At 40.2% G+C, this 27813-nt stretch overlaps 1 protein-coding gene across 1 annotated transcript in view; it reads left to right on the top strand.

Annotated features, from left to right (window-relative positions):
- cacna1c (calcium channel, voltage-dependent, L type, alpha 1C subunit) overlaps positions 1–27813 on the top strand; it is a 1009638-nt gene that overhangs the window by 490724 nt on the left and 491101 nt on the right. The window lies entirely within an intron of this gene.

The raw sequence follows: 27813 nt of genomic DNA, 5'->3' as shown, positions 1-27813 counted from the left end.
CTCCTGGTTGTTCTCTTCCCCTTAATGTACTTTCAAAATATCTGAGATTCTCCAGTATTTTAGTTGCAAGTGTTTTCTCTTGCTGTCTCTTTGCTCTTCTAATTGCTTTCTTAAGCTTCCCCTGTACTTTCTGCACTCCAGTAGGCCCGACATGGATTTGCTCCCTGCCAAAAAACCCTTTCCTTCTTATTCAGTTTTGAATATTCCTCAACATCCAAGGCTGTTTGGACATGTTGCGCTTACATTACGTTTATGAAAACCTCCTACTGTTCTGCTGTAGATTTTCCCACAAGTAGCTGTTCCTAATCCAATTTGGCCAGATCCTACCTTATTTCAATAAAGTTTACCTTTTTCCAGCCCAAAGCCCTTTTTTGTGTGCAATCTTTTTTCCTGATTCATCATCCTGTGTTGCAGTTGCTATGACTAAAATGCTCCTTCACTGCCACTTCAACCCTCTGTGATATTTCATTCCCCAGAATTAGGTCAATCACTTTGCCCTTGCTTGTTGGATCTTCTACATGTTGACATGAAAAGTTGTCTTTATTACATTTTAAGAAATCAACTGCTGTACAAATTCTTTACACTATGACTATCCCAATTAATGTTGTGGAAGTTTAAATCCCCTAATATAATTACACTGTTGTTATTATACACCTCCTTTATTGCCCACTGACTATGAGCAGATCTATATAATATGTTTCCAGCGATGTGGCTGCCCCTTTTTTATTCCTAAGCTCTATCCAAAACATCTTCTGAAGACCTTCAAAATAGTGTCCCTCTTCTCTGTAGTTAATGACTCCTTAATTAATAATCCAATACATCTCCTTTTATACCCTCACTTGAAGATCCTATGCACTGGAATATTGAATTGTCAGTCTTGCCCTCCCTCAACCACGTCTCTGTGATGGCAATAATATCACAATCACATGCTGTCAGCTGTAACTGTATATTACACATTTTTGTGTCCGCTTTCATGGTTCCGTGACTGCTATGCATAATTGCAATTCCTCACTATTTTGTTGCCACTTTTGAGTCAGCTAGTTTCAGTGTCTTTGGCATTAGCTTTTAGGCATAATGTAATGAAAATGTTATTCAGCAAACTTTTCCTCATGATTATAATGCTTGACTATTGGCACTGTTGCAAAAGATAGTCTGCTGGTTTAATTTTGTTTGCCTAACATTCAACATGGAACTTATATTCATGTAATTTGAGTTCCCTATCCTTTATTTGAGTGGGCGGTTTGCTATATGGATTGGTGAATGAGCTTAGTAGTGGTCTATATTCGTAGTTAACTCAAAGCCACTTCCATATAAGTAGAGGTGCAAGTGTAAGACACTCCATGGGATTAGTGTTTTTCTGTCTGCAAATGTTGTTGGTCTATGGATGTTATCCTACTGCTTGTCATCACAATGATTTTTATGGGTCATCTCACTCATCTTCCAGCACACAAAATGAAACTAAGCCCACCGGACTTGCATCTGTGACTCGCATGGTGGTTCTGTCAGCTTCAAAATAGGCATTTGTGCAACTTGATGCTGCCTGGAATACAGTCTGTTTGTGTGACTTAGTCCATTCTCAAATGGTGGTCTCTTTTGTCAGATTGAATAGCAGGGTCAGATAATATAGCAAGGTCAGAATACAAATGTGATTCCTGTACTTGATGTGTCATAGCAGACTCTGACTTCCATCATGTTTGTAGGATCTGCAGCATTTGCAATGACTTCAGCTTTCCATGGACTGGGAATACTCCTTCACCATTAAACATAAGACAGAGAATTTGATTTTGCTTTCATTAAGTTCTTTGAGGCATGAAAGACGTTAATGTCCAAAATACCATCATTGATACAGTGTGCTTCATCAGGACTGAATCGTGTGCTAAAATATGCTACTTGCTCAATTGACTCCACAGTTGAACCTCTTGAATGAAAGATGTGAATGAAGAAAATTGTAAGATATCTTGATTCTTATGCAAGCTTGATATGGTGGTAGTCTGCATTAAGATCAATTTTAGAAATTGTTTAACACCAGTTTCTTTATGGTGTCACCAATTGGCAATATCAAGAATCTTGTTCCTAACTTCACATTTTCTCAAATTATTTCCACCTACCAATTTTTTGTCCATTGACTTAACCTTTTTATATTCCCTCTGAAGACTCTTTGTGTCATCCTCAGTATATGTCTTCTTAATTACTTTTGTGTCATCCTTAAACTTGGCCATAGTGCATTCACTTCCTTCAAGTCATTAATATAAATTGTTAATAATTGTGGCCTCACCACTGATTGCTGTGGCACTCTACTGGTTAGTTTGCCATTCTGATAATTCCCCTCATATCTCAGCCCTCTGTCTTCTATTTGTTAGATAGTATATTAGCACATTGTAATACTATCTCCAACACCATGGGCTCTTCTTATACTAAGAAGTCAAATATATGATTCCTTATCAAATACCTTCTGAAAATCCAAATAATTACACCCTCTTTATCTATCCTGCTTGTAACCTTCATAGTAATTGTGGTAACTTGGTCAGGCATGATTTCCCCTTTATGAAGCTATGTGAACTGTGCTTGATCCTATCATGTATTTCTAAATGCTTTGCTATTGCATCATTTATAATAGTTGTATGAATTGATTTGTTGAGCACATAATACTGAAGATTCTAATTTACTTTTCACTCTTGGATTTCTTAATGATTTGTATGGGCAAGAGTGAGAGGGCATGTTCATCCCCAGTTTTTTCAATAATATGAAGTTCAAAAAGACACTCTTCAGTCTGCTTTATGCCATGCAATGGTATATTCACAGCTGTTATGTGTGAATTACCATGGTCAAGTTGAAAGTGAATTACTGATTACCTCAATCACTTTCAACTGCTTATGATTAATTAACTTAAAGTATAGGAGTTGTGCATTTGTTTGTTCTTACATTCCTGCGCAGCAGAGAAAAGGAAAGAAACTAGCCGGGCCACCTGGCATTGATGAAGGCATCAGAAATGATAATGACAAACACAGCCCCTCAAATTCCTCATGCTAAAATTGCGAGAGCTGTTTCACATACTAGTTAAGCAACCTCCTGATGCATACTTACGGAATCATACCTTATGAAAAACTGTCCCAGATAATACCATCACCATCCCCCGGCAGGCATAGCAGAAGTGGTATTGCCAACACAGAGGTGGTCAATGAACCAACTGCTTTCCTCCCGCGCCCCCCCCCCCCCCCCCCGCCTTGTTAAACACCACTTGGAGAGTGCAAGGAGCACAGAATATACTCTGGTGAAGGGACTTCAATGATCATCACCAAGAGTGGCTTACCAGCACCACTACTGAGTGACATGGTTGAATCCTAAAGGAATTGCTGTACTGGGTCTTCAGCAGGTGCTGAAAGAGGAAAAATATACAAATGATGTAACCAGTCTGCCTGCTGCAGTGCATGTATACACAACAGCATAGGTAAAAGTGACCATGGCACTGTATTTGTGGAGACAAGGCCCTCCCTCCAAATTGTATATGGCATCTATCATGTTGTACATTACTGCGAACAGATCTAGCAACTCAAGATTGGACATTCATAACACACTGTGAACCAACAGAATTGTACTCCAATAAAATTTGTAACTTCAGGGTATGGCATTTCCCCATCTGACCATTATCGTGAACCCAAGGAATCCACCCTGCTTCAGTGAAGAGTGTAGGATGGCATCTTAGGAGTACACCAACCATACTTAAAAATGAGGTGTCAACCTGGTGAAACTATGAAACAAGGCTATCTGCATGCCAAGCAGCATCAACAACAAGTGGTAGACAGAGTTAAGGGTTTCCACAACCAAAGGATCAGATCTGAACTCCGCAGTCCTGCCACATTTAGTCATGAATGTTGCTGGACAAATCAACGACTCATTGGAGGAGGAGGCTCCTCAAATATCCCATACTTCATAATAAGGGATACCAACATATCAATCTAAAGGATAAGGTTGAAGCATTTGATTAGATTAGATTCTGGGCGGCACGGTGGCACAGTGGTTAGCACTGCTGCCTCACAGCGCCTGAGACCCGGGTTCAATTCCCGACTCAGGCGACTGACTGTGTGGAGTTTGCACGTTCTCCCCGTGTCTGCGTGGGTTTCCTCCGGGTGCTCCGGTTTCCTCCCACAGTCCAAAGATGTGCGGGTCAGGTGAATTGGCCATGCTAAATTGCCCGTAGTGTTAGGTAGGGGTAAATGTAGGGGTATGGGTGGGTTGCGCTTCGGCGGGTCGGTGTGGACTGTAAGTCTAATCTAATTCCCTACAGTATGGAAACAAGCTCTTCGGCCCAACAAGTCCAAACCGACCCTCTGAAGAGGAACCCACCCAGACCCAGTCCCATGCATTTACCCCTGACTAAGACATGTAACACTATGGGCAATTTATATGGTGAGTTCACCTGACCAGCTTATCTTTGGACTGTGGGAGGAAACTGGAGCACCCGGAAGAAACCCACGCAGACATAGTTGCCTGAGGAGGGAATCGAATCCAGGCCCCAGTGCTAACCACTGAGCCACCGTGCTGCCACCATGTAACAATGTACAACAGAAATGCCAAGTGGATGATCCATTTCAGCTCCATCAAGAGGTTCCCAGCATCACAGTTGTCAAACTTCAGCAAATTTGATTCATTGTATGTGATATCAAGAAAGACTGGAGGCACCACATACTGCAAAGGCTATGGGCTGATAACATTACAGCAATAGTATTGAAGATTTATGCCCTAGCCAAGCTGTTTCAGGTAGACCCACCCCAGTCTTGAAGAAGGATTACACCCAAAACGTCAAGTTCTCCACCTCCTGATGCTGCCTGTGCTCTCCCAGCCTCCTGGTTGTCTACCTTGGATTCCAACATCTGCAGTTTTTTTTTGTCTCTAAGTTGTTCCAGTATAGCTACAACAATGGAATGTACCTGACAATGTTGAAAATTGCCCAGATAAGACCTGTGCACAAAAAAACATACAAGCCAGTGAATTACTGCCCCATCAGTCTAACTCAGTCATCAGCAAACTGATAGAAGGTTTTATCAACAGTGTTAACAAGCATTACTGAGCATTAATCTACTCAGTGATGTTCAGTTGGAATTCTGCCAGGGATGCACAACTACTGAATTAATTACAGTCTTCATCCAAACATGGACAAAAGAGCTGAACTCCAAAGGAGAGGTGAAAGTGACTGTCTTGGACATTAAGACTGCATTTGACTGAGTGTAGCAACATGGAGCCCTTGTAAAGCTCAATTCAATGGAAATCGGAGGGGGGGAGGGGGGGGAGGGGGGTGGAGTGGGGGGGAGACTCCACTGCTTGGAGTTATACCAAGCACAAAAGAAGGTGGTTGAAGGCCAGTCATCTCAGCCCTAGGATATCTCTGCAGGAATTCCTCAACTGCTTCCTCAATAACCTTCCCATGATGGGAAGTGGGGCTGTTCGCCAATGACTGCACAATGTTCAGTATCATTTGTGTCTTCTGGGTAACTGAAACTGTTGATGTTCCAAATGTAGCAAGACCTGGTCAATATCCAGGCTTGGGCCAAGAAGTGGCAAGTAACTCTTGTACCACACATGTGCTCGACAGTGACCATCTACAACAAAAGAAAATCTAACCATTGCCTCTTGACAGTGAATAGCATTCCTGAATCCATCAATATCAACATCCTAAGTGTTACCATTGACCAGAAACAGAACTGGACGAACAATAAAAATATGAATGCTACAAGAGCAGGTCAAAGCATAGGAATGCTACACCAAATAACTCTCATAACTCCCTAAAGCCTATCTATAAGGCACAAGTCAGGAATGTAATGAAATACTCCCCACTTGCCTTGATGAGTGTAGCTGCAAATACATCAGGAAGCTCCAAACCATCCAGGACAGAACAGCCAACTTCATTTGCAAATATTCAGTCCCTTCACCAACAAAGCTTTGTAGCAGAGCATATGCAGACATTCACCAAGGCTCCTTATACAGTACCTTCCAATTCCACAACTACGGTCATTTGGAAGGACATAGTAGAAGATACATGGAACACCACCACCTGCAAGTTTCCCTCCTAGCAAATCACCATCCTGATTTGGAAGTATACCGCCAATCATTCACTATTCCTCACTGTAAATCCTGGAATTCCATTCCTAACAGGACTGTATGTACACCTACATCAAATGGACCTCAGATGTTTAAGAAGGCAGCTCACCATGACCTTCGCAAGGGCAACTAGGGATGGACAATAAATACTGGCCCAGCCAACAATGCCCACATCTCATGAATTAATTAAAAAATGAATGTACTTATCTTGTAAATGTCCCTGTGCTGATGGAGGATTCAGGTGAATGCCATGCCGATGTATCCTCTGAGGGCTGGGTGGTATCATCCTACATAATAGTCATGGTTCAACTGGAACTTGAGAAGGAGCTGCAGGTGAAGTTGGGGAAAGCCTTCCCACTTTCTTTTGTTGACTGCTGGTACCTCAAGGAGAAAAAGGAAAACATTAGGTCTTGATTATTTATACTGTCTTATCGTTCATTGTTTCACTTTGTTCAGCACAGCTCATGACAGCAGACTAGAAGCATTCTCACAGGCCTCGTATGAGAGGTCGGTCTCTCCCTTGCTGAAAAAATGGTTCCAATGCTCCTCTGCCAATTAAATAGTCTCTTCTTTGAAGTGCTCCTGAACTTTCAATGCCTCCAATGGTCTGGCACCACTCGCTCCTGTTATGAGGATTGTTCTCCTGCAGACAAAGAGAATGTCATCCCAATAGGTGCATAAGTATGTCATGATTTTGCACACCACATCAGTTTCTGTATGCTCCCCAGACTGTTCTGCAAATGGTAGAATATTGACAAAGTGAGATGGCTGTCATGCATTCAATACCCATATTCAATCTAGTACTGACATCTGTATGTGATCTTCCTATCTAACATCCCTCGAAATAAGCATAGTTAGACTGTGTGCTGCCCCTCTGAACATTAGATTGCAGTGTGTTGACAATACCATTTCCCGTAAAAAACTATATATTATTCAGCCTCTTGCTGCAGCTATTATTATCGGGCCCCTGGACATTGTTCCTCACAACTACTTCTTCCCAGACTGTCTTTGTCTGATTGGAGTGCCTCCTGCTTCCATCATTGGGGAGCAGGTTTAGTGAGTGGATAAAGGACGTAGCGGATAGAAAATAATGGAGGAAAATATGAGGTTATGCACTTTGGCAAGAAGACTGGAACAGCTGAATATTATTTAAATGGGGAAAGATTACAGAAAGCTGCAGCATAGAGGGATTTAGGGATCCTAGCGCATAGCTCACAAAAAAGCTGGAATAATGTTCAATGATTATTAGGGAAGGCAAATGGAATGTTCCTTTATTTCAAAGGGAATGTAGTATAAAAATAGAGAGTTTATGCACTGGTCAGACCACACTAGGAAAACTGTGAACAGTTCTGATCCCTTATCTAAGGAAGGATACACTGGCGTTGGTTCACTAAGTTAATCTCCAGGATGGAGGAATTTCCAAATAAGGAAAGGTTGAGGATATTGGTTTGTACTCATTGGACGAGTTTAGGAAAATGAAGGGAGACTTTATTTAAACATAAAAATCTTAGGGAACTGACAGGGTAGATGTGGAGAGGTTGATTCCCCTTTTTTGGGAGTTTGGAACAGTCACTCATTTAAAACACAGATAAGGACATGTTCTTCTCTCAAAAGATAGTGTATCTTTGAAATCCTTTACTGCTGAGATCTATAGAGGCTGGGTGGATAAGTATTTTCAAGACTAACTTAGACAAATTTTTAATCAGTAAAGGTGTCAAGGTTATGGGGAAAATGCAGGAAACTGGAGTTGAGAATTATCAGATCAGCAATACAACATCAAACATTACAGCGCAGTACACACCCTTCGGCCCTCGATGTTGTGCCGACCTGTGGAACCAATCTGAAACCCATCTAACCTACTGTATCGCATACATCTATCCAGTGACCATTTAAATTCCCTTAGAGTTGAGCTATCTACTCCTGTTGCAAGCAATGCATTCCATGCCCATTCAATGTGAGTAAAGAAACCACCTCTGACATGTGTCCTATATCTATCACCCCTCAATTTAAAGCTATGTCCCTTCGTGCTAGCCATTGCCATTTGAGGAAAAATACTACCACTGTCCAATCTATCTAACCCTTTGATTATCTTATATGTCTCAATAAGTCACCTCTCAACCTTTTTTCTAAAGAAAACAGCCTCAAGTCCCTCAGCCTTTCCTCGTAAGACCTTCCCTCCATACCAGGCAACATCCTAGTAAATCTCCTCTGAACCCTTTCCAAAGCTTCCACATCCTTCCTATAATGTGGTGACCAGAACTGTACGCAATACTCCAAATGGGGCCGCACCAAAGTTTTGGACAGCTGCAGCATGATCTCATGGTTCCGAAAATCAATCCCTCTACCAATAAAAGCTAATACACCGTATGCCTTCTTAACAACCTTATCTACTTGGGTGGCAACTTTCAAGGATCTGTATACCTGGGCACGTAGATCTCTCTGCTCATCTAGACTACTAAGAATCTTACCATTAGCCGAGTTCTCTGCACTCCTGTTACTCCTTCCAAAGTCAATCATCTGGCACTTTTCTGCATTAAACTCCATTTGCCACTTCTCTAATGTACTGTATCTTTATATGAAAATATTACCAAATCTCTAGTTTGACTTTCAAGTTAAACTTTGACAACGATTGTATTTACTCTCTCAAGGGGTGCTCCTTCAACAAGCAAAAGATGTGTACATTACCTCAACAAACAAGATGGGGTTAGAAAGTAAGGTAACTAAAAGCTTTATCCTTACATGCATGAAATTAGCAGAGACATTAAAAATCTTAAAATCCATTCTCACATATTCTTAAAATCCTTTGGTGCCCATTTGGAATATGTTTTTGTTTCAGAGTCCTCCTCTGTAGCTCGTTGTAAAAATGGGCTAAATCAAAATTATAGAAACAGTTTGCACCGTTGAAAACTTTTAATGCTTTCTCAACCCTAAGTAGAAAGTAAACATCCTTATAATTCTTTGCAGTGGATTCCCAGTAATCAATACAGTCCCTCAGTTTTCCAATTTTCTTCTTAAAAATAGGGAAGGCTTGCTGACTTGATTACTGTCGGATAACACCTTACTCTACTCTAAAGATAACTTTAGATACTCCCAACTTCCTTCCAGTGATATGGTGGGATCAATTGGTCAGGAATCTTTACTCGACAGTTATCTTTAGTCAAAATATTGTGGCTCCCCAGATCATATTACTCAATGTAATCATCATCCTTACTGAAAGTCGTCCCATTTTTGGTGCAAGTAGAAACAAATTGCCTCCTCTGGTCTCCTCAACTCGTTAATGTGCACTCTCCACTACAGGATCAAGTGTTCCCAGTTTCAGATAAGAATCTTCCTCACAGACATCACATCTGCAAGGGTTCTCTACTCTTTTCTCCCACAAAGATTAATTCCAGAGTTAAACTAAGTGGATCTGTACCAATTGTGATATGTGACACTCCAGCTAGGCTTATAGTTGACCAATTAGAGATACTTGGCATATACCTCCAAGAACAGTAATGATACCTGTGGATAAAAAGAATAGCCTGATTCCCATCTACCTGAACAATCCTAAGGTCATGGCCAGGCTGATATACCTCGTGTGTAAAACAAGGTCAAAGACTCTTGATTCCTGTCTGCCAACCTCAAAATGTGCTGATCATATTTGGCACCATGCATGTCTTACACACATGACATCCTGTAGTCTTTTAATATGTTTGAACCTAACACCATGCGTAATCTCAATTTTCTTACTTCCAATTGGGTCATGAGTACCAGGAAATTTAGATTATGTAAAGAGTGATTGTGAACAGAGAGGGATCGCTCAATGCAGCTATAGTCAGGAACATCAAACCCTGTAAAGTGGAGACAAGGATAATGAGATTTTGGTCAGCTCACACTGCTCAACAAGATGTTCTTGGAAAAACTGATAAAGAACAGTTTCCTCCTGTATCTATTGGGCACAAGGCTTCCATTTTGCCAAATCCCACATTCAGCATAGGATCAGATCCTCTTTCTCTATATAAGAACTAGCCTCCACCCAAAAGGAAGCTCCTCTTCCTTCCTTCACCCACAATTTGGCTTTTACAGTGAAGCCCAACAAGTGTAATATATGGTGAGGGATTCATTGCACTGGATAAGGTTACATATTTGCTATGATGTATGATCTACATACCTGGCATCCAACTAGTGGTAAACACAGATGTTGCTGTCAAGCCAAAAGGTTGTTCTATCGATCATACAAATTAATAATATATGTGAATTTCAGTGCCAGTGTGATACCAGGTATGCAGGCTTTGCCTACCCAAAGACTGTTGTTTACACCAACAAGTCTGTCCCTACAGCTGTTCACGTGAAAAAACTATCATACACAACCAGCCTGTGCTTACAAAACTCACAATGCTGTCTAACATTGGATGAAATTCTGAAATTGGACAACATTTACTGAGGTAATCCTGAATGTGCAAGTATTTATTTTAACAATGAATTTAGATTCTCAATCTTATTTGCATTGTTGTGTACTTCTATGTACTGAAAGCTACATGTGCCATTACACAGAATGTTGTTTGTGGCAGACTGTTAGAACATGTATACACACTTTGCCTGTTCCATTTTCTTTCCTTCTCTTACTCAAAAGTGTTAACACTCACAACTGAGTGCCTTCTCACCACCAAAATCACTGCAACATTTTTTTGTTGTTCTTTAACGAGCAACCATCATCAGGAAAAACATCTGTGGATCCAACGGAGTATTTACAAGCAAAGTCCCATTATGGGCAATGCAAACTATCAAAGATGAGGTGGGTGGTGGGGGAGTGGAAATTAAGGAGTATGGGAAGGAACTAAATCAAAACAGAGCTGGAGGAGAAAATAAAGCAATTGTATCCCTAGAAGTACCCACCTGTCTCTGAAGACATCAAAAATGTTGATGGATACTATATTCCCCTTTCCCAAGGACATATCGACATAAAGGTGATTGCAGAAGAGGGGCAGACAGTTGGTACAAATGACCCCCTTCATAGCCCACTGCCTGTTATAGCCAGCCTGGCCCGGCCCAGGAGCAGATCCATGAGGAGGCTAATAGGTTGAGGAGGTGGAGTTTAATTTAGCTATAATGTGAGGTGCTGCATTTTGGAAAGGCAAATCTTAGCAGTGCTTATACACTTAACGGGAAGGGAGGGAAATGAATAACAGATAACTAAAGGCCACAAGGATCAGTGCTGGGTCCACTATTTTTTGTCATTTATATAAATGATTTGGATGTGAACATAAGAAGTATATTTAGTAAGTTTGCAGATGACACCAAAATTGTAGGTACAGTGAACAGCGAAGAAGGTTACCTCAGAGTATAAAGGGGATCTTGATCAGATGGATCAATGGGCTGGGGAGTGGCAGATGAATTTTAATTTAGATAAATGTGAGGTGCTGATTTTGGAAAGGCAAATCAGAACAGGACTTATACGCATGATGGTAGGGTCCTGGGGAGTGTTGCTGAACAAAGATACCTTGGAGTGCAGATTCATAATTCCTTGAACATGGAGTTGTAGGTAGATAGGATAGTGAAGAAGGCATTTGCTATGCTTTCCTTTATTGGTCAGAGCACTGAGTATAGGAGTTGGCAAGTCATGTGCAGCTGTTGTGTGCAATTCTGGTCTCCCTCCTATCAGAAGGATGTTTTGAAACTTCAGAAAAGATTTACAAGAAAGTTGCCAGGGTTGGAGGTTTTGACCTATAGAATGAGGCTGAATAGGCTGAGGCATTTTCCCTGGTGTCCTGAATGCTGAGGGGGTGACCTTATACAGACAAGGTATTTTCCCCGGGGTGGGGGAGTCCAGAACCAAAAGGCATAGGTTTAGGGTGAGAGGGGAAAAAATTCAAAAGGGACCTAAGGGGCAACTTTTTCATGTAGAGGGTGGTGCGTATATGGAATGAGCTGCCAGTCATGGAGATAAAGGTGGAGGCTAATACAATTACAACATTTAAAAGGTATCTGAATGGGTATATGTATAGGAAGGATTTGGAGGGATATGGGCCAAGTGCTGGCAAATGGGACTAGATTAGGTTAAGTTATCTAGTCAGCACGATCGAGTTGGATCGAAAGGTCTGTCTCCATGCTGTACATCTCTATGACTAGATGCCCAAACATCAGGAATGTAGGCCTGAAATTCAAGCAAAAACACAACAAAAGATTTTTCAAACTACAAAAAAAGGGGTGCAAATGCTCACAATTAACAGAAACATGGTCCACAGCACTGCAACATAAATTTGTAGACTGCGAGTCAGTGAACGGCTGTAATCTGCAGTTATATAGGACTAGATTAGAGTGGTGCTGGAAAAGCACAGCAGGTCAGGCAGCATCCTGGCTTTTGCCCGAAACGTCGATTTTCCTGCTCCTTGGATGCTCCTTGACCTGCTGTGCTTTTCCAACACCACTCTAATCTAGACTCTGATCTCCAGCATCTGCAGTCCTCACTTTCGCCTAGTTATATGGGACTGCTGCATGCAACACACTCCACCCACTGTGCCTGTTTCAATGCCTGTTTCAATTCAACAAAATATGTATTATCTGGATAATTTCTCAGCACAATGCCTCAACCAAACAAATTAAACTTTTCTGGTAGAAAATTTAAACAGAGGCTGGCTGTTAACTACCAATCAGATTCCACTTTTCAACCAATCAGTCATCTCCTCATGCAGTGTAAATGTTGATTTCTCTTTCAGTTGGATTCTTGTGAAATGTATTGATGAGTGCAAGATGAAAAATGTTGACAAAATGTCTTTTTTCAGCAATACTCAAGTACTATACTCCCAAATGACTATTTATATTCTGCTCCCTTGTTGGTATTGGAACGTGCTATAAGAGATGGTTCTGAATAAATTCCATGAAATCATCCTCCTGGTTTATTTTAAAATCACCTTGATTATTTTAGTACCTTTCTTACAAGTCTCATTATTTAGAGTCATACATCATAGAAACAGGCCCTTCAGCCCACCATGTCTATTACAACCACACTAATTCCATTTCCCTGCACTTGGTCCATAGCCTATTATGTTCTGGCATTTTTTAGAGTACCTGCCACCATCCCCCTGTCAGGTATGGTGTTCCATATTTCTACCACCTTCTGGATGAAGAAACTTTTCATCAGATCTTCTTTGAACCACTTATTCCTCACCATAAATGCATGCCCTCTGGTCTGCACAAGGAAAAGGTTCTCATGATCTATCATGTCATGTTACAACAGGTGGTCAGCCCTCTGCTAATTTTTAACCTGACACACAGAAGCTCACCTCACGCAGTAATCTGATAAATTTCAAAAGGCAAAGAACTATCCCAGAGCTTACTGTTTAAAGTAAAATTAACAGTTTTATTCTTTAAGTCCAACATTTAACTATTTATAACTCCTTTCTTGTAAACCTGTCTTTTACCTCCCACTATACAATACTGGTCCAATAAATTCCCTCTTAAATTTACGGCAAATTAATTTCAAACCCAATTGTCCTCTTCGGATTTGAACTTGGTCTCTGTAGATCTCTCTAGGTTGGATTTGGGGTTCTGCAGCACAACTTTTCTGATGGACAGGTACCTTTCAGAGATTATTCTTTTGGAGGAGTTTAATAACTCACTTCCAGAGATGGTAAGAATTCACGTGGATGAACAAAAAGTTCAGGAATTGAGAAGGGCAGCAGAATTAGCAGATGAATACATGTTGGTGCATAGGACAAACATCCAGCCAGAATTTTATCCTGTGAGAGATAGAAGTTGAGAGAAAGGGAGATCCTACACAATGAAACAAAGAGTAAAGGACACTGGTAAGTGTTTACCACAGGTTAAAAAAGAAGCCCAAGAGGATGGAAAGGAGGTGAAGGGCCTCAGGTGTTTCCACTGTGGTAAAGTGGAACATGTAAAGTAACAATGGTGGTCGTAAAGAAAGGCACTATGGGAACAGATGTGGTAAAATAAGCTAAGTCAGTGGCATTAGTGCAAATAGTAAAGGAAACACTAGGAAAAGCTGAGGAGCTACAGGAGAGTGCATGGCCTAAGCTTGGGCTGTGTGTGGAGATAGTCCCTGATCTCTATAAAGAATTTCCCTCTGTGGGTAAAGTTTATTCAGAAAGAACAGGAAAGGGCTTATACCCGAAAAGTCGAATTTCCTGTTCCTTGGATGCTGCCTGACCTGCTGCGCTTTTCCAGCAACACATTTTCAGCTCTGATACTCCAGCATCTGCAGACCTCACTTTCTCCTCGAATGCTCTAGGTTGTCATGGTCACACTCTGTCTTGGTGTGGTTAGATTGCACCTTGTGTGGTATGTCCATTTCTGATTTCTTAAAACAAGCAAGATGTTCAAATGCTGTATTTAATGTTTTAAGGACTTTGAGTTTTTTGAAGAAGTAATAATGAGGATTGATGAGGGCAGAGAGGTGGACGTGATCTATATATAAAGTGTTCAATAGTAAAGTGTTCAATAAGGTTCTCCATGGGAGACTAGTTAGCTAAGTTAGATCTCATGGAATACAGGAAGAACTAACCATTTGAATACAGAACTGGCTTGAAGATAGAGGATAGTGGTGGAGAGTGGCTTTTCAGACTGGAGGCCTGTGACCAGTGGAGTACCATAAGGATCAGTGCTGTGTCGACTACATTTTGTCATTTATATAAATGATTTGGATGTGAACATAGAAAGTACAATTCGTAAGTTTGCAGATGACACCAAAATTGGAGGTAGAGTGCACAGCGAAGAAGTTTACCTCTGATTATAATGAAATCTTGATCAGATGGGCCAATGGGCTGAAGAGTGGCAGATGGAGTTTAATTTAGATAAAAATAGGCTGGGGCTGTTTTCCCTGGAGTATCAGATGCTGAGAGGTGATCTTATAGAAGTTTTTAAAATCATGGGGTCTTGGATATGGTAAATAGGCAAAGGCTTTTCCCCAGGGGGGTGGAGTCCAGAACTAAATGGTATAGATTTAGGGTGAAAGGGGAAAGTTATAAAAGGGCACTAAGGAGCAACCTTTTCACACAAAGGGTCATGCGTGTATGGAATGAGCTGTCAGATGAAGTGTTGGAGACTAGTATAGTTGCAACATTTAAAAGGCATCTGAATGGGTATATGAATGGGAAAGATTTAGAGGGCTATATAAATTTAAAGTGATGTCCTTGGAATGAAGAACGCATTCACCACATTCCAAAGACTCATAAATAAGAGTAGTGGCTGCGTTAACAAACTGTGCAGTCTATTTGGACTATGTAGTGACCTTTAGAAGTCCTGGCAAGATCACTTGGTACAGTTCGCAGAGCTCTTTGAATGACTATAAGAAGCAAAACTGGTAATAAACTTAAACAAAACTGAATTTGTGAAAGCAGAGGTGACGTTCTTGGAACATAACTAGTCATGGAAGGTTGACCCCACGGAACACAAAGACAAAGACCATCGAGGAATTTCCATGACCAACCTCGAAGAAAGAGGTGCTTCGATTTTTGGGACTAATTGGATTCTATTGGAAGTTTGTTCAAAACTTCAGCAGTGTAGTGGCATCATTAATCGATTTGCTGAAGGTGAACACAAAGCTTCGGTGGATAAAGCAATGCCAGGAGGCATTTGACCATTTGAAAGCAATATTAACCATCGCACCAGTTTTAGCTACCTCAAACCTTTTGAAACCCATCAAAGTTGCCGTCGATGCTAGTGACATTGGAGTTAGAGCTGGTACTGCCACAGGAAAATGATGATGGGATTGAACTGCCAGTTAGTTACTATTCAAAGAAACTCAACATCCATCAGAGGAAATACTGCACAATCAAAAAAGCACTATTGAGTTTGGCACTGACCTTGCAACATTTTAATGTGTCGGAGACGGTTGTGTACACTACTCTCAATCCTCTTACATTCTTGGAACACTTTAAAGAATATGAGACTATTTCGTTGAAGTCTTATCTTACAGACTTTTAATTTACAAATCGTACATGTTGTGGGTCGTAGGAATGTAATCGCAGAGGTGTTATTGCGGATTTAACTGATAAAATATGGATTAGGTTGGTATCTATTCAATGTTTTATATAAATGTTGGAAGAAGTTAGTGTGAATTGTAATTAAAGTCATATGTATGTAATGGTAATGTGGTTAAGGAATAGAGAAAAAAATGAAGCCATCTTCATTATGATGGTTTTTTTTAAGGGGGTTGATGTGCTATAAATGTGTGGATATACTATTCCTTTAACGGAGAGAGGAAGCTGGCAAGGAATGAAAGCGCAAAGTGTGCTCAACAATTGAAAAACATAACATTTGGTTGACACAAACAGCCGATTTTGTGTTGCCTTGGTACAAAAACAAATTCAAATTCCGCAAATCAGTTTAAATTATGCCCCCGATACCAAACTCCAATTGAATTTTGGATGACATCAAATCAATGAAATGATCTGATGTTTTGGGGTATAAAACCAGACATTTCAAACAGTTAGGGGGAGAACAGCAAAGAGTTACCAAGAAGCAACAACTGTCAGCAGAATAGCTCTCTTAGAGCCTCATAGGTCATATCTATCTTTAAGGCCTGCACCCTTCCATCAAAATGATGATATTTAATTCTTTCAAACTTAACATAAGTCTGACCTGGTTCTTTCATTATGTTTCTCAACCACTGTCTATACAATTCTGGTACCAATTCACAAGCGCTGTTTGACCTTTTCACAATCTGTTGACGCCTCGTCTGACAGTTCAGCAAATACTTCACTAGCTCTGCCTACCTCATCTGACAGCTCAGCAAATACTTCACTAGCTCTGCTTACCAACTAGCATTACCCATAAATCCTCTGACCACCCCATCTCCCTAGCCAATTTTTCAAATCAAATAGAGAAGGCTTTGGCACCTTTCTCATCAAAATGTTTATATTTATATAAATTTTAATATACATATGTCACTACCTTCTCTTGTAATCTCCATCCTGCTAACTTAACTTTGCTGACTAAGTTGAGAGTGTGTTGCTAGAAAAACACAGCAAGTCAGGCAGCATCTGAGGAACAGGAAAATCAATGTTTCGTTCCAGAGCCCTTCTTCATTCCTGCTCCTCGGATGCTGTCTGACCTGCTGTGCTTTTTCAGCAACACACTCTCAACTCTGATCTCCAGCATCTGCAGACCTCACTGTCTGCTTTGCTAAGTCACAACTTCGCAAGTTCAAATTCTCTTTTTCTCTCTCTCTTTTTTCTGGCTCTCTTTCTCTCTCTGTTTGCTCAGTTCAGAACCTTCTGTCTCTTTCTTTTTCCTCTCTCTCTGTTCTTTGTTTCTTTCACTTACTGTTTGCTCAGCTAAGAACCTTCTCTCTCTTTTTCCTCTCTCTGTCTCTGTCTGTCTCTTTCTCTCTCCCTCTCTCTGTTTATCTTCTAACTCCATTTTCCTCAATTGTAATTTAAGGTTTTCTAACTCTACTATACTTGTATGTTTCTCTGACACACCTAAGTATTTGGTTAATTCCCTTATAATTTCAGCTTTACTTTTGTCCTTGGTTAAACCCAATTTTAACCTCTTTGCTAATTCTAAGAGTATGGTCTTTTACTAAACATTCTTAGCAAATTTGGGAATTATCTTCAAATCCCAGAAACTCTGTAGCCATTTTAAGAGGCATTTCTGTCACTTTTAATTTAACCAACCACAAGTAACTAAAATTAAAAATAATTGTCTCACCTGGTGTTTTATTTGAAGACCTAGGACACGAACTGGCAAGTATTTAAAACTACGGGTTTTTCTTATACCCCAAATCTATTTAATCTGTCCAAATCTCAGACTGGATCTGTCTAAATCTATCCAAGTTATGAATCCGAGATCCAGACTGTTCAATGCCTGGGCAAGCCTCCAGGCTGTATTGGCACAGACTCAACCCCTCTACTAATTTAAACTCGATATACAGAGAAGCTCACCTTGTGCCATGATCTGTTAAATTTTGAGGGGCAAAGACCTATCCCAGAGGTTGCTATTTAAAGTGAAATTAACAATTTTATTCTTTAAGTCCAACATAGAGCATTAAACAATAGCTATTTACAACCAGTTTCTCTTAATCCTATCTTTTACCTCCCACTCTGCAATAATGGTCCAGTAAATTACCTCTTAAATTTACAGCAAATCAATTTCAAATCCAATTGTCCTCTTCAGATGTCAAACTTTCTCTGTAAGTCTCTCTGGGTTGGCTTTGTGGTTCTGCTGCACAACTTTTCTTATGGGCAGGTACCTTTCTGAAAGCTATTCTGCTGGCAGTTGTTGCTTCTTGGCAACTCGTTACTGTTCTCCCCCTAGCTGTTCAAAATGTCCTGTTTTATACCCCAAAACATCAGACCATTTCTTTGGTTTGATGCCATCAAAACATTAAATTCTAATTCAATTGGATTTTGGTATCTGGAACCTAATTTAAACTGATTGACTGAATTTGAATTTGGTTTTGTACCATGGCAACATAATACCAGCTATTTGTGTCAACCAGATGTTACATTTTTAAGTTGTTGAGCACACTCTGTGCTTTCAGTTCTTGCCAGCTTCCCCTTTCTGTTAAAGGAACAATACACCTACACTTTTAAAATAGTCGCTCGTAATTTTGTCGAACTTAATCAGATTCAAACCCACCCCCATCCCCCAACCTCAGCCTCCTCTGCCCCAAGGGAAACAAACCCAGCTTACCCAATTTCTCCTCATACCTGAGACTTTTAATCCCAGGCAATATCTTGGTGAATCTCCTTTGCACCCTCTCCAGTGCAATCATATCCTTCTGATAGTGTGATGACCAGACTGTAGACAGTATTCCATCTTTGGCCAAACCAATGTTTTATCAAGTTGTAACAAAACTTCCTTTCTCCTGTATTCCTCACCCTGGCCAAGAAGGCAAGTAGCCTGTATGCCTTTCTCACCACCCTGTCTACCTTCAGGGTACAGCAAGATCCCTTTGTTCCTCAGCACTCCCTAGGTACTGACCATTCAGTGTGTATATCCTTCCCTTATTGGACCTCCAAAAGTGTGTCACCTTACATTTATCAGGATAAAATTCCATCTGCCATTGCTCTGTCCAATTTACCAGCTGATCAATATTAGATTGTAGCCTGAGACTATTCTTCCCTCTATTAACAGCTCTACCAATTCTCGTGTCACCTGCAAACTTACTCACTTTACCTTCTATATTTACATCCAAGTCATTAATATATATAACAAACAGCAGGAGTCCTGCCACCAATCCCTGTTGTACAATGCCTGTCACGTAATTCCAAACACAAAAATAACTTTCCACTATCACACTGTGCCTCCTGTTTGCAAGCCAATGTTTGATCCAGTTTCCCAACTTTTCTTGGATCCCATGGCTTTTACCTTTTGAACAGTCTTCCATGTGGGACTTTGTCAAAGGCTTTCCTGAAATCCATGGAAACCACATCAGCTGCACTACCTTCAACAATTTATTTAGCCACCGTTTCAAAAGCTCAACTAACTTCACCAGACAGGATCTCCCTCCAACAAATACGTACTAAATATCCCTGATCAATGCTTGTCAAATGTTAATTCATCTTGTCCCTCAGAATTGTTTCCAATAATTTCCCTACCACTGACATCAGACTAATTGGTCTATAATTATCTGGCTTACTCTTGCTATCCTTCTTGACCAAAATAGTTCTCCTCCAATCATCTCACACTTCACCTGTGGCCAGTGAGGTCTTAAACATCTGCACCAGGGTCCCAGCAAATTTCTCCCTTGTCTTCCATGGAAACCCTGGAATACATCTCACCTGGAGATTTCTGCACCTTTATGCCTGCTAAATATTGTAATACCTCCTCCATATTAATCTTAACATCTTCTGGAGCCTCACCATCCCAACTGAAATCCCCAGCAATGATGTCTTTCTCCTTTGTGAATACCAATGTCCTCTGACTCCACACATAGATTGTTGATCTTTAATAGGACCCGTATTTCCATGGTAATCCTCATACTTTTAACATATTTAAAAATGTATTGGGGTTTTACTTAATCCTGTTTGTCAAAGATATTTCGTGGCCCTTCCTTACCCTCCTAAGTTATTTTTTAAGCTGTTATGCACTTGGTCAGACTACTCAAAAACATTCTTAAGCAGGTAGCCCAGACCATAACTTTGCAATTTGTTTCAGTAAATGTACAGTGAAAATTATCTGGAGTAATTTAGCTAGGTTGACTTTTAGGTTTTAAAACAAAAAGCTTTTCACAAAATTGCACAATGAAACACAAAGAACAGAATTAAAAAGCCCTACAGAATTCAGTCTATCCAAACTTAACTTAAATATTCTGAAGTGTTCTGAATATACACAACAGTCCCAATAAGAAACTCCCTTTAAAAACCTGTATAAATGGAAGACATGCTTACAGATTGAAGTTGAAAGGCAGAAAGAGAGAGAGTGTTCACTGTTGAACTTCTAACCAGAGATAAAGTTCCATCTGCCATTGTTCTGCCAATTTACCAGCTGATCAATATCAGACCGGAGCCTGAGACCATTGTCTCACAGTTTTCATGTCAACTGCAAGCTTACTCATTGTATCTTGTACTTTCACATCACCTAAACTGTGCTTCCTTCTATATCTTTATAAAACACTCAATATCCCTTGACATCCAGGGTTCCCCAGACTTTCTTCCTATATATTCTGCCCCACAGTATAGCTACAGTTAGGGGGACTATACACTACTCCCACAAGTGACTTCATAATCAATTAAATCAAATCAAATCCATCCTTAGGTATTTCTTATCTCTACCCAAACTGATTCTAAATCTTGCCCTTCTGAACTAAAGTAATCTCACATTATTGAAATGATGTCACAGAACTACCAACCATCTTTTCTTGGCTTCCTATGCTTCCAGAATGTCAAATTCCTGAATAATTCAGTCCAGACAATGATCACCTTGCAAATCATGTCTCTGACATGGTAATCATGCTATCACTGCATCTACTTTATGATGAATATTGCACACATTCCAATACAAAGTCTTTTGTTATGACTTTTACCGTTCTTGCAAAGTCTGACCTTAACTGATGTGCACTTTTATGTTGATATACTCTGTCCCTGTCTCCACACCCTGGTTATCATAACAACCTTGCTCTATTACCCCTGTCCTTTCTCTGTAATTTACCACAATTCCCCTCACATAACCTTTAAATACTGCCTCCACCTCCATAAAAAAAAAGCCCCTCTTACTGCTATAGTTATACGGTTGCCAAAGCACAGTTCCCGGCAAAGTTCAAATGAAAACCATCTTAATGGTATAGCTCCCACATTTTGTAAATCACATATCAGGACACCTACGTTCCTGTGTACCATAAACATAATTTTCTTTTTCAGTTTTCAAGCTAAAATGGACAAGTTCCCTTTTTTGCTACATTATTTCCCATCAATTAAATCTTTGCACATTCCCCTAAGTTTATTTTGCAGATTGTTTGCGTTTACTGGCAACTTATTTTTCAAAAATTTCTTTTTTCATCAGAAAATTAAGCTACTAAGTGTTCACTACATTTATGGATATTATTATGAACCAGACCGAACCCTTTCAAAGTATTTCAAGAAGGCAGCCTAGACCCTAATTTTTTCTTATTTTAAACGCAAATGTAAATGGTTTATTCCAGATGCAATGCAATTAGTCAAGCGCCTTGACATTAAGCCAAACACAATTTATTTCAATTGTAGTTAGACTGTAGTTAAAATACAGCCAAAGAAAATGGAATTTATAATAACTATGGGAAAACTTAACATAATAATAGGTACAGTAACAATCACTAATTAATTGTTCCAATACAATAATATCCCATAAACACATCCCTGAGCAAAAAAAAATTCAGATGCAGATTCTTTCATGCAGTTCTCAATTCCAGGACAGAAAAAAAACACCAAGAGACATTCACGAAGCTTCCATCTCTGTTTAGACCCCAATAGTTTCTGATGCTACTGAAAAACCAAAACCCAAATATCCTAATCAGTGAGAGCTGGCCACACCCGTTCAGGCTGTCAAAAGAAAATCAAGGTCTCCTAAGCTGTTTACACAAGTGGTCTTAGCTATTGCCTCTGCCACACAACCTCTCTTCAAAACAAACCAGGGCAAAATAACCTCTCTTGCCCCATTAGATATTACAGGTAGTTGACTCCCCAGCACTGATCCTCATGCACTCTACTAGTAGAAAGTGAGGACTGCAGATGCTGGAGATCTTTTCCAGCAAGACATTTTCGGCACTCTACTAGTAACAAATTTTGAACATGAAAGTGACCCATTTATCCCTGCTCTCTGCTTCATGTTAACTAACCAGTTCTACATCTGTGCTAATAAGGACATGTTGCAGCTGGACAGGAATTGATAGGCCACTGTTGGAATATTGCTATCGGAAAGCTGTTGTGAAACGTGAAAGGGTTCAGAAAAGATTTACAAGGATGTTGCCAGGGTTGGAGGATTTGAACTATAGGAAGAGGCTGAACAGGCTGGGGCTGTTTTCCCTGAGCATCGGAGGCTGAGGGGTGACCTTATAGAGGTTTACAAAATTATGAGGGGCATGGATAGGATAAATAGACAAAGTCTTTTCCCTGGGGTGGAGGAGTCCAGAACTAGAGGGCATAGGTTTATGGTGAGAGGGGAAAGATATAAAAGAAACCTAAGGGGCATTGTTTTCACACACAGGGTGGTACATGTATGGAATGAGCTGCCAGAGGAAGTGGTAGAGGCTGGTACAATTGCAACATTTAAAAGGCATTTGGATGGATATATGAGTAGGAAGGGTTTGGAGGGATATGGGCCGGGTGCTGGCAGGTGGGACTATATTGGGTTGGGATATCTGGCCAGCATGGACGAGTAGGACCGAAAGATCTGTTTCCGTGCTATACATCTCTATGACTCTATAACAATCAACTTTTGCTTTTAAAACTGACAGTAGAAATGCTCAGTCTTGCTCACCAAAGGTCTCACTTGATTTCCTGTTTTTCTATCCAATGTCATTCTTGAATATTTTCAAACTTGATCCCCCAGTGCAGCTTTTTGATTCCCAGTCTTCTTGAGGTTTCTTTTATATCTTTCCCCTCTCATCATAAACCTATGCCCTCTAGTTCTGGACTCCTCCACCCCAGGGAAAAGACTTTGTCTATTTATCCTATCTAATCTAATCTAGTAATCTAATATTAATCTTTGGGAGAGATAAAAATCAGAAGTGTGACATCTCTCACCACAGTTTGTGCCTCACTACTCTCACTGTTGCCTGAAACATCTTTCCAATTCTCTCTCACTTGCCCTAGTACCATGAACCCTGCAAGCCTTCTACATTGCCTAGATTACTTAGATTTAGATTACTTACAGTGTGGAAACAGGCCCTTAGGCTCAACAAGTCCACACCGACCCGCCGAAGCGCAACCCACCCATACCCCTACATTTACCCGTTACCTAACACTACGGGCAATTTAGCATGGCCAATTCACCTGGCCCGCACATCTTTGGACTGTGGGAGGAAACTGGAGCACCCGGAGGAAACCCACGCAGACACAGGGAGAACGTGCAAACTCCACACAGTCTGTTGCCTGAGTCGGGAATTGAACCCGGGTCTCAGGCGCTGTGAGGCAGCAGTGCTAACCACTGTGCCACTGTGCTGCCCACATCACTCACCCTGTGTTAAGTTTCCCCAAACATACGTTGGTTGTTCTTGTATTATTCACTTATTAATGTTTGCTATTAGTACATTTTATTAATTTTACCAGTAATTAGTTTACTATGTTAAAATTTAAAAATATGAAAGACCTTAACATCTTATCAAAGACTCACCAAATGGCAAGCTCCATTCTTTTCAGTAGTGCTAATACCAATTCCAATCTGCTCCAGTGAAGCTACTTCTAAGTTTCCATGGTCATCCCCTTCACTCAGTGATGTTAATTACCTGCCAAGTGTCCTCAATTCACCCATTTCTCTGCAAGGAAAATTTAAATTGAAAACACTAAGTTAGAAGGTACCAATAAATTATGCTGATGGAAGCAAGAAATTACAAATAGCCTTTGACATATTTAGTTGGGGTAATTATTCCCAGCAAAGAGAAGTGGGATTAAATGTTGCAGGGAGTTAAATCCCTTGAAATTGACATTGGGTTGGGATCCTGACCCTGACAGCATCCTGACCTCTTCCAGGTTTCTGTGGGATGGGATTGAAGCTGAGATTGAAGGCAAGCAGGCAATCTCCTATGCTGGATCTATTGGGTAAGTAATTGAGAAGTACGTAAGAATCCAATTAAGTCATGTTTAATCCTAAATTTGGATTTCCCATCCAGGCGATCTGCTTGCTGACCTGCCAGCAACTTGTTAGGATCATCCAGTCAAGTGAACAGTTGGATGAGTTTCATCAGTGAAACTGACAAGCTGGAAGGTTTTAATCAGTGAAGTGCAGGAATTACTTCATGTCCATGACAGACTGCTGATCAAAGCACTTTTCTTTCAACTAAGCAATTGAATTCCAATTTTTTGGAAGTTCCTTCACTTGTCTTACTCTTCACTCACTTTACCCTCCACTTTCCTGCTGCTTTCATACAGTCAGTTTATGTAATCTCTTGTGAGGAGCAAGAGTGTACACAGCACAAGATTGATGGAGTGAACACTAAGGAGCTGAAAGAGGCAAGGTCAGGATGTATTTGCAGAGAATCAACAGGTCTGAACACCTCTAGCTAAGAAGAGTCAGATTTTCATGGTAGGTTGCTGTTAGCATCTTGTCATCTAGAGCAAGAAACCTGGAATAGATGGGTATGTTGCCGGTAGCTGACAGTGGATTACTGCCTCTCACTAAGTTGTGTACTCTCTCCCTGCAAGGAGAGAATATAGAAAGATGTGATCACTGGTGATGACTTATATGGATGGAAAGGAAGCACATTGTGAAGAATATCTGTGATGAATGGATGCGAGAGGGCAAAAGGCTGAGGATGAATATGACTGACATCTGTTCAGTTTAGGATCTGAGTTGCCTGTAGAGAAAGGAATGAGTGGAGTTGCAAGATATGGCAATCTGAAAAGCACTATGCAAGAGAATGCTGGAAAGTTTAGAGTGTGGAATTTCACACCTGAAAGTATTGTGTCACTTGTCTTTACCAACCTTGGAAAGGTGACACTGTTGCTGCTACCTTGCTTAATTACTTCCGATCCATGTTTGATCTTTGGAGAGGCCTTCTTCCTTCTGTCCCTTATATTACGCTCCACTGCAGCCCCTTAGATCTCACAGCAGATAGTATAAGTAAGAATGAGAGATCCACTGAAGAGCCTTCTCATGTCTTGAATCCTGCAGTTACAGCAGCTTCAAAAATTCAAGTGCTGGTAAGTTCTTGTCACTCATGCTCTGGGCCCTATAATTAGAAGTCCTTCTTTTGACAGAATGGACACATCATCATACCTGTCCTTAACTCCAGAGGCTAGATAGTAATTCTGTGTGTGAATTAAATACATGGGATTTCATGCAAGCTAATCAGGTTCTCAACCTGAAAGTTATTGTTTCTTTCTGGCAGGGATTAAATCCAAAGGTTTCTGCACAGCGAATGGGGAACATCATGTTGTCCCTGGAGCACTGGAGGCTGAGGGGTGACATTATAGAGGGTTATAAAATCATGAGAGGCATGGATAGGGGAAATAAACAAGATCTTTTCCCTGGGTTGGGAGAGTTCAGAACTAGAAGGCATAGCTTTAGGGTGAGAGGGAAAATTTATAAAAGGGACCGAAGCAACATTTTCACACCGAGTGCTGCGTTATGGAGTAAGCTGCCAGAGGGAGTGGTGGAGGCTGGTACTATTACAACATTTAAAAGGCATCTGGATGGATACATGAGTAGGAAGAGTTTAGACAGATATGGCAAATAGAATTAGATTAATTTAGGATATCTGGTCAACATGGACGAGTTGGACCAAAGGGTCTATTTCCATACTGTACATCTCAGTGACTCTGTGAAAGATAGAATCCAATATCAGAAAGGTTGAGGTTATCCATTTTGAATATAAAAAATGCACACAATGTGTTTTCTTATTGGTTGGATGCCATGAAATATGGAGGAATAAAGAGATTTAAATTTCCGGAAATTGCTAAAAAGGCTCGTGTATGTGGGAAAAAACAATCAAAGGGGCAAAGTAATCAAACTTACATCCATATCATCAATTTCAAAAATCACTATTGATGTTTATCTCAAGATGATTGAAATATAAAAGTAAAGATGTGATATTTCAATTACATAGATGTGTTGGCAGATAGTTCCAATTTTAGATTCTTGCGTCTCCGGGAATGTATATTTTCTCGGCAAGGATACTGAGCAGGTTCTCAAGGAGGATGCTAGAGCTTAAATGGTTAAGTTATGAGAACAGATGTCATTGACTCAGTTTATGATCATTGAGTTTAGAATGTTAAAGGATGAGCTTATCAATTCCTTTCCAATGATAAAGCCATTGAACGGGCTGATAGGAAAAGTGTTTTATTCTGCTGGGAACCCATTAAAGAAGAGGACGTGATGATACTGGGCCTTTAAGAGATATTTACTCTGGGCTGTTTCTCTTGAAGAGTGTTGAAACCGTGATGCCAACAAGTCTGCTTCAGAAGTGACGGGTAAACAGCTTTGAATTCCCTGAGTGTTTTATTAAATTAGACAAAAGAGGTATGAGTGAAAGGATAAAAAATGAGGTCTGCAGATGCTGGAGATCACAGCTGAAAATATGTTGCTGGTTAAAGCACAGCAGGTTAGGCAGCATCCAAGGAACAGGAAATTCGACGTTTCGGGCATAAGCCCTTCATCAGGAAGGTTCCTGATGAAGGGCTTATGCCCGAAACGTCGAATTTCCTATTCCTTGGATGCTGCCTATGAGTGAAAGGAGTCAGGCTCACACAGACCCAGGTTTTTAGTTAGGATTTCAGTTGGGGTTTTGAGACTCGAAGCTGAGAGTTACAGCTTTCTCCTGCTTCAGAAAAAAGACTTGAGTTCTTTCTCTACTGCTAGATTGTTTCTTTCAGTGTTCCTTTCTCCTAGACTGGAGATGGCACGTGAGGAACATCTGTTTTGCTGAATTTGCCTTTGCCAAGGGTATCTTTCCGAAATGCTGCTGTAGGGAACAGTTGATTAGTAGTTGTAAGATATAGGTCATTCAGTCAAGTTAAAGTTATGCCAATTCTTTTGCTGTTTGTATTTTAACTGTATTGTAAGAATAAAGTGTGTTTTATTTAAAGCCCAGTTGAGGACCAATTGAATCATATCTGGAACACAGCACCTGACACTTGCTTTTAAATAAGATTAAAAAGTTAAGGTGTAGGCTATCTCCTTTATAGATTTGAAGGGTTTGGTCTGGTCCATAACAACAGCTTTAATCTTAGAGTTTATTCATTCAGAAGTGAAGGAAAAAGAAAAACTTTTGACACAATTGTATTGGAAATTTTGGAATTTTTCCCAGTGGATTGCACATCCTGGGTTAATTGGAACTTTCTAAGACCAAGATTGATAAATCGTTGTTGAATAAAGATATACAAGGTATTATCTAAATTAAGTTGAGCTGTAGATGAGTTTTGATTTAGAGGAATAGGGGCTTGTTTAGTGGAATGATAGAGCAAGTTCAAAGGACCCAAAATCCTGCTCATGTTCATACACTAGTCTCCCAATTTGACTTTGCGTCCATAAACTGATTCATGATATCTTCATTCATCCAAAGTATTACTTATGACAGGGCATAATAATTTCATGAAAAGTGACTAATGTCATGAGATGCATAACTTTAAAATACAATTT

The sequence above is a fragment of the Hemiscyllium ocellatum genome, chromosome 19, assembly GCF_020745735.1.
Source record: "Hemiscyllium ocellatum isolate sHemOce1 chromosome 19, sHemOce1.pat.X.cur, whole genome shotgun sequence".
In the NCBI taxonomy this organism is placed as follows: domain Eukaryota; kingdom Metazoa; phylum Chordata; class Chondrichthyes; order Orectolobiformes; family Hemiscylliidae; genus Hemiscyllium; species Hemiscyllium ocellatum.
The sequence above is the reverse complement of the archived record's forward strand: the minus strand, read 5'-3'. Positions and strand labels throughout refer to the sequence as shown.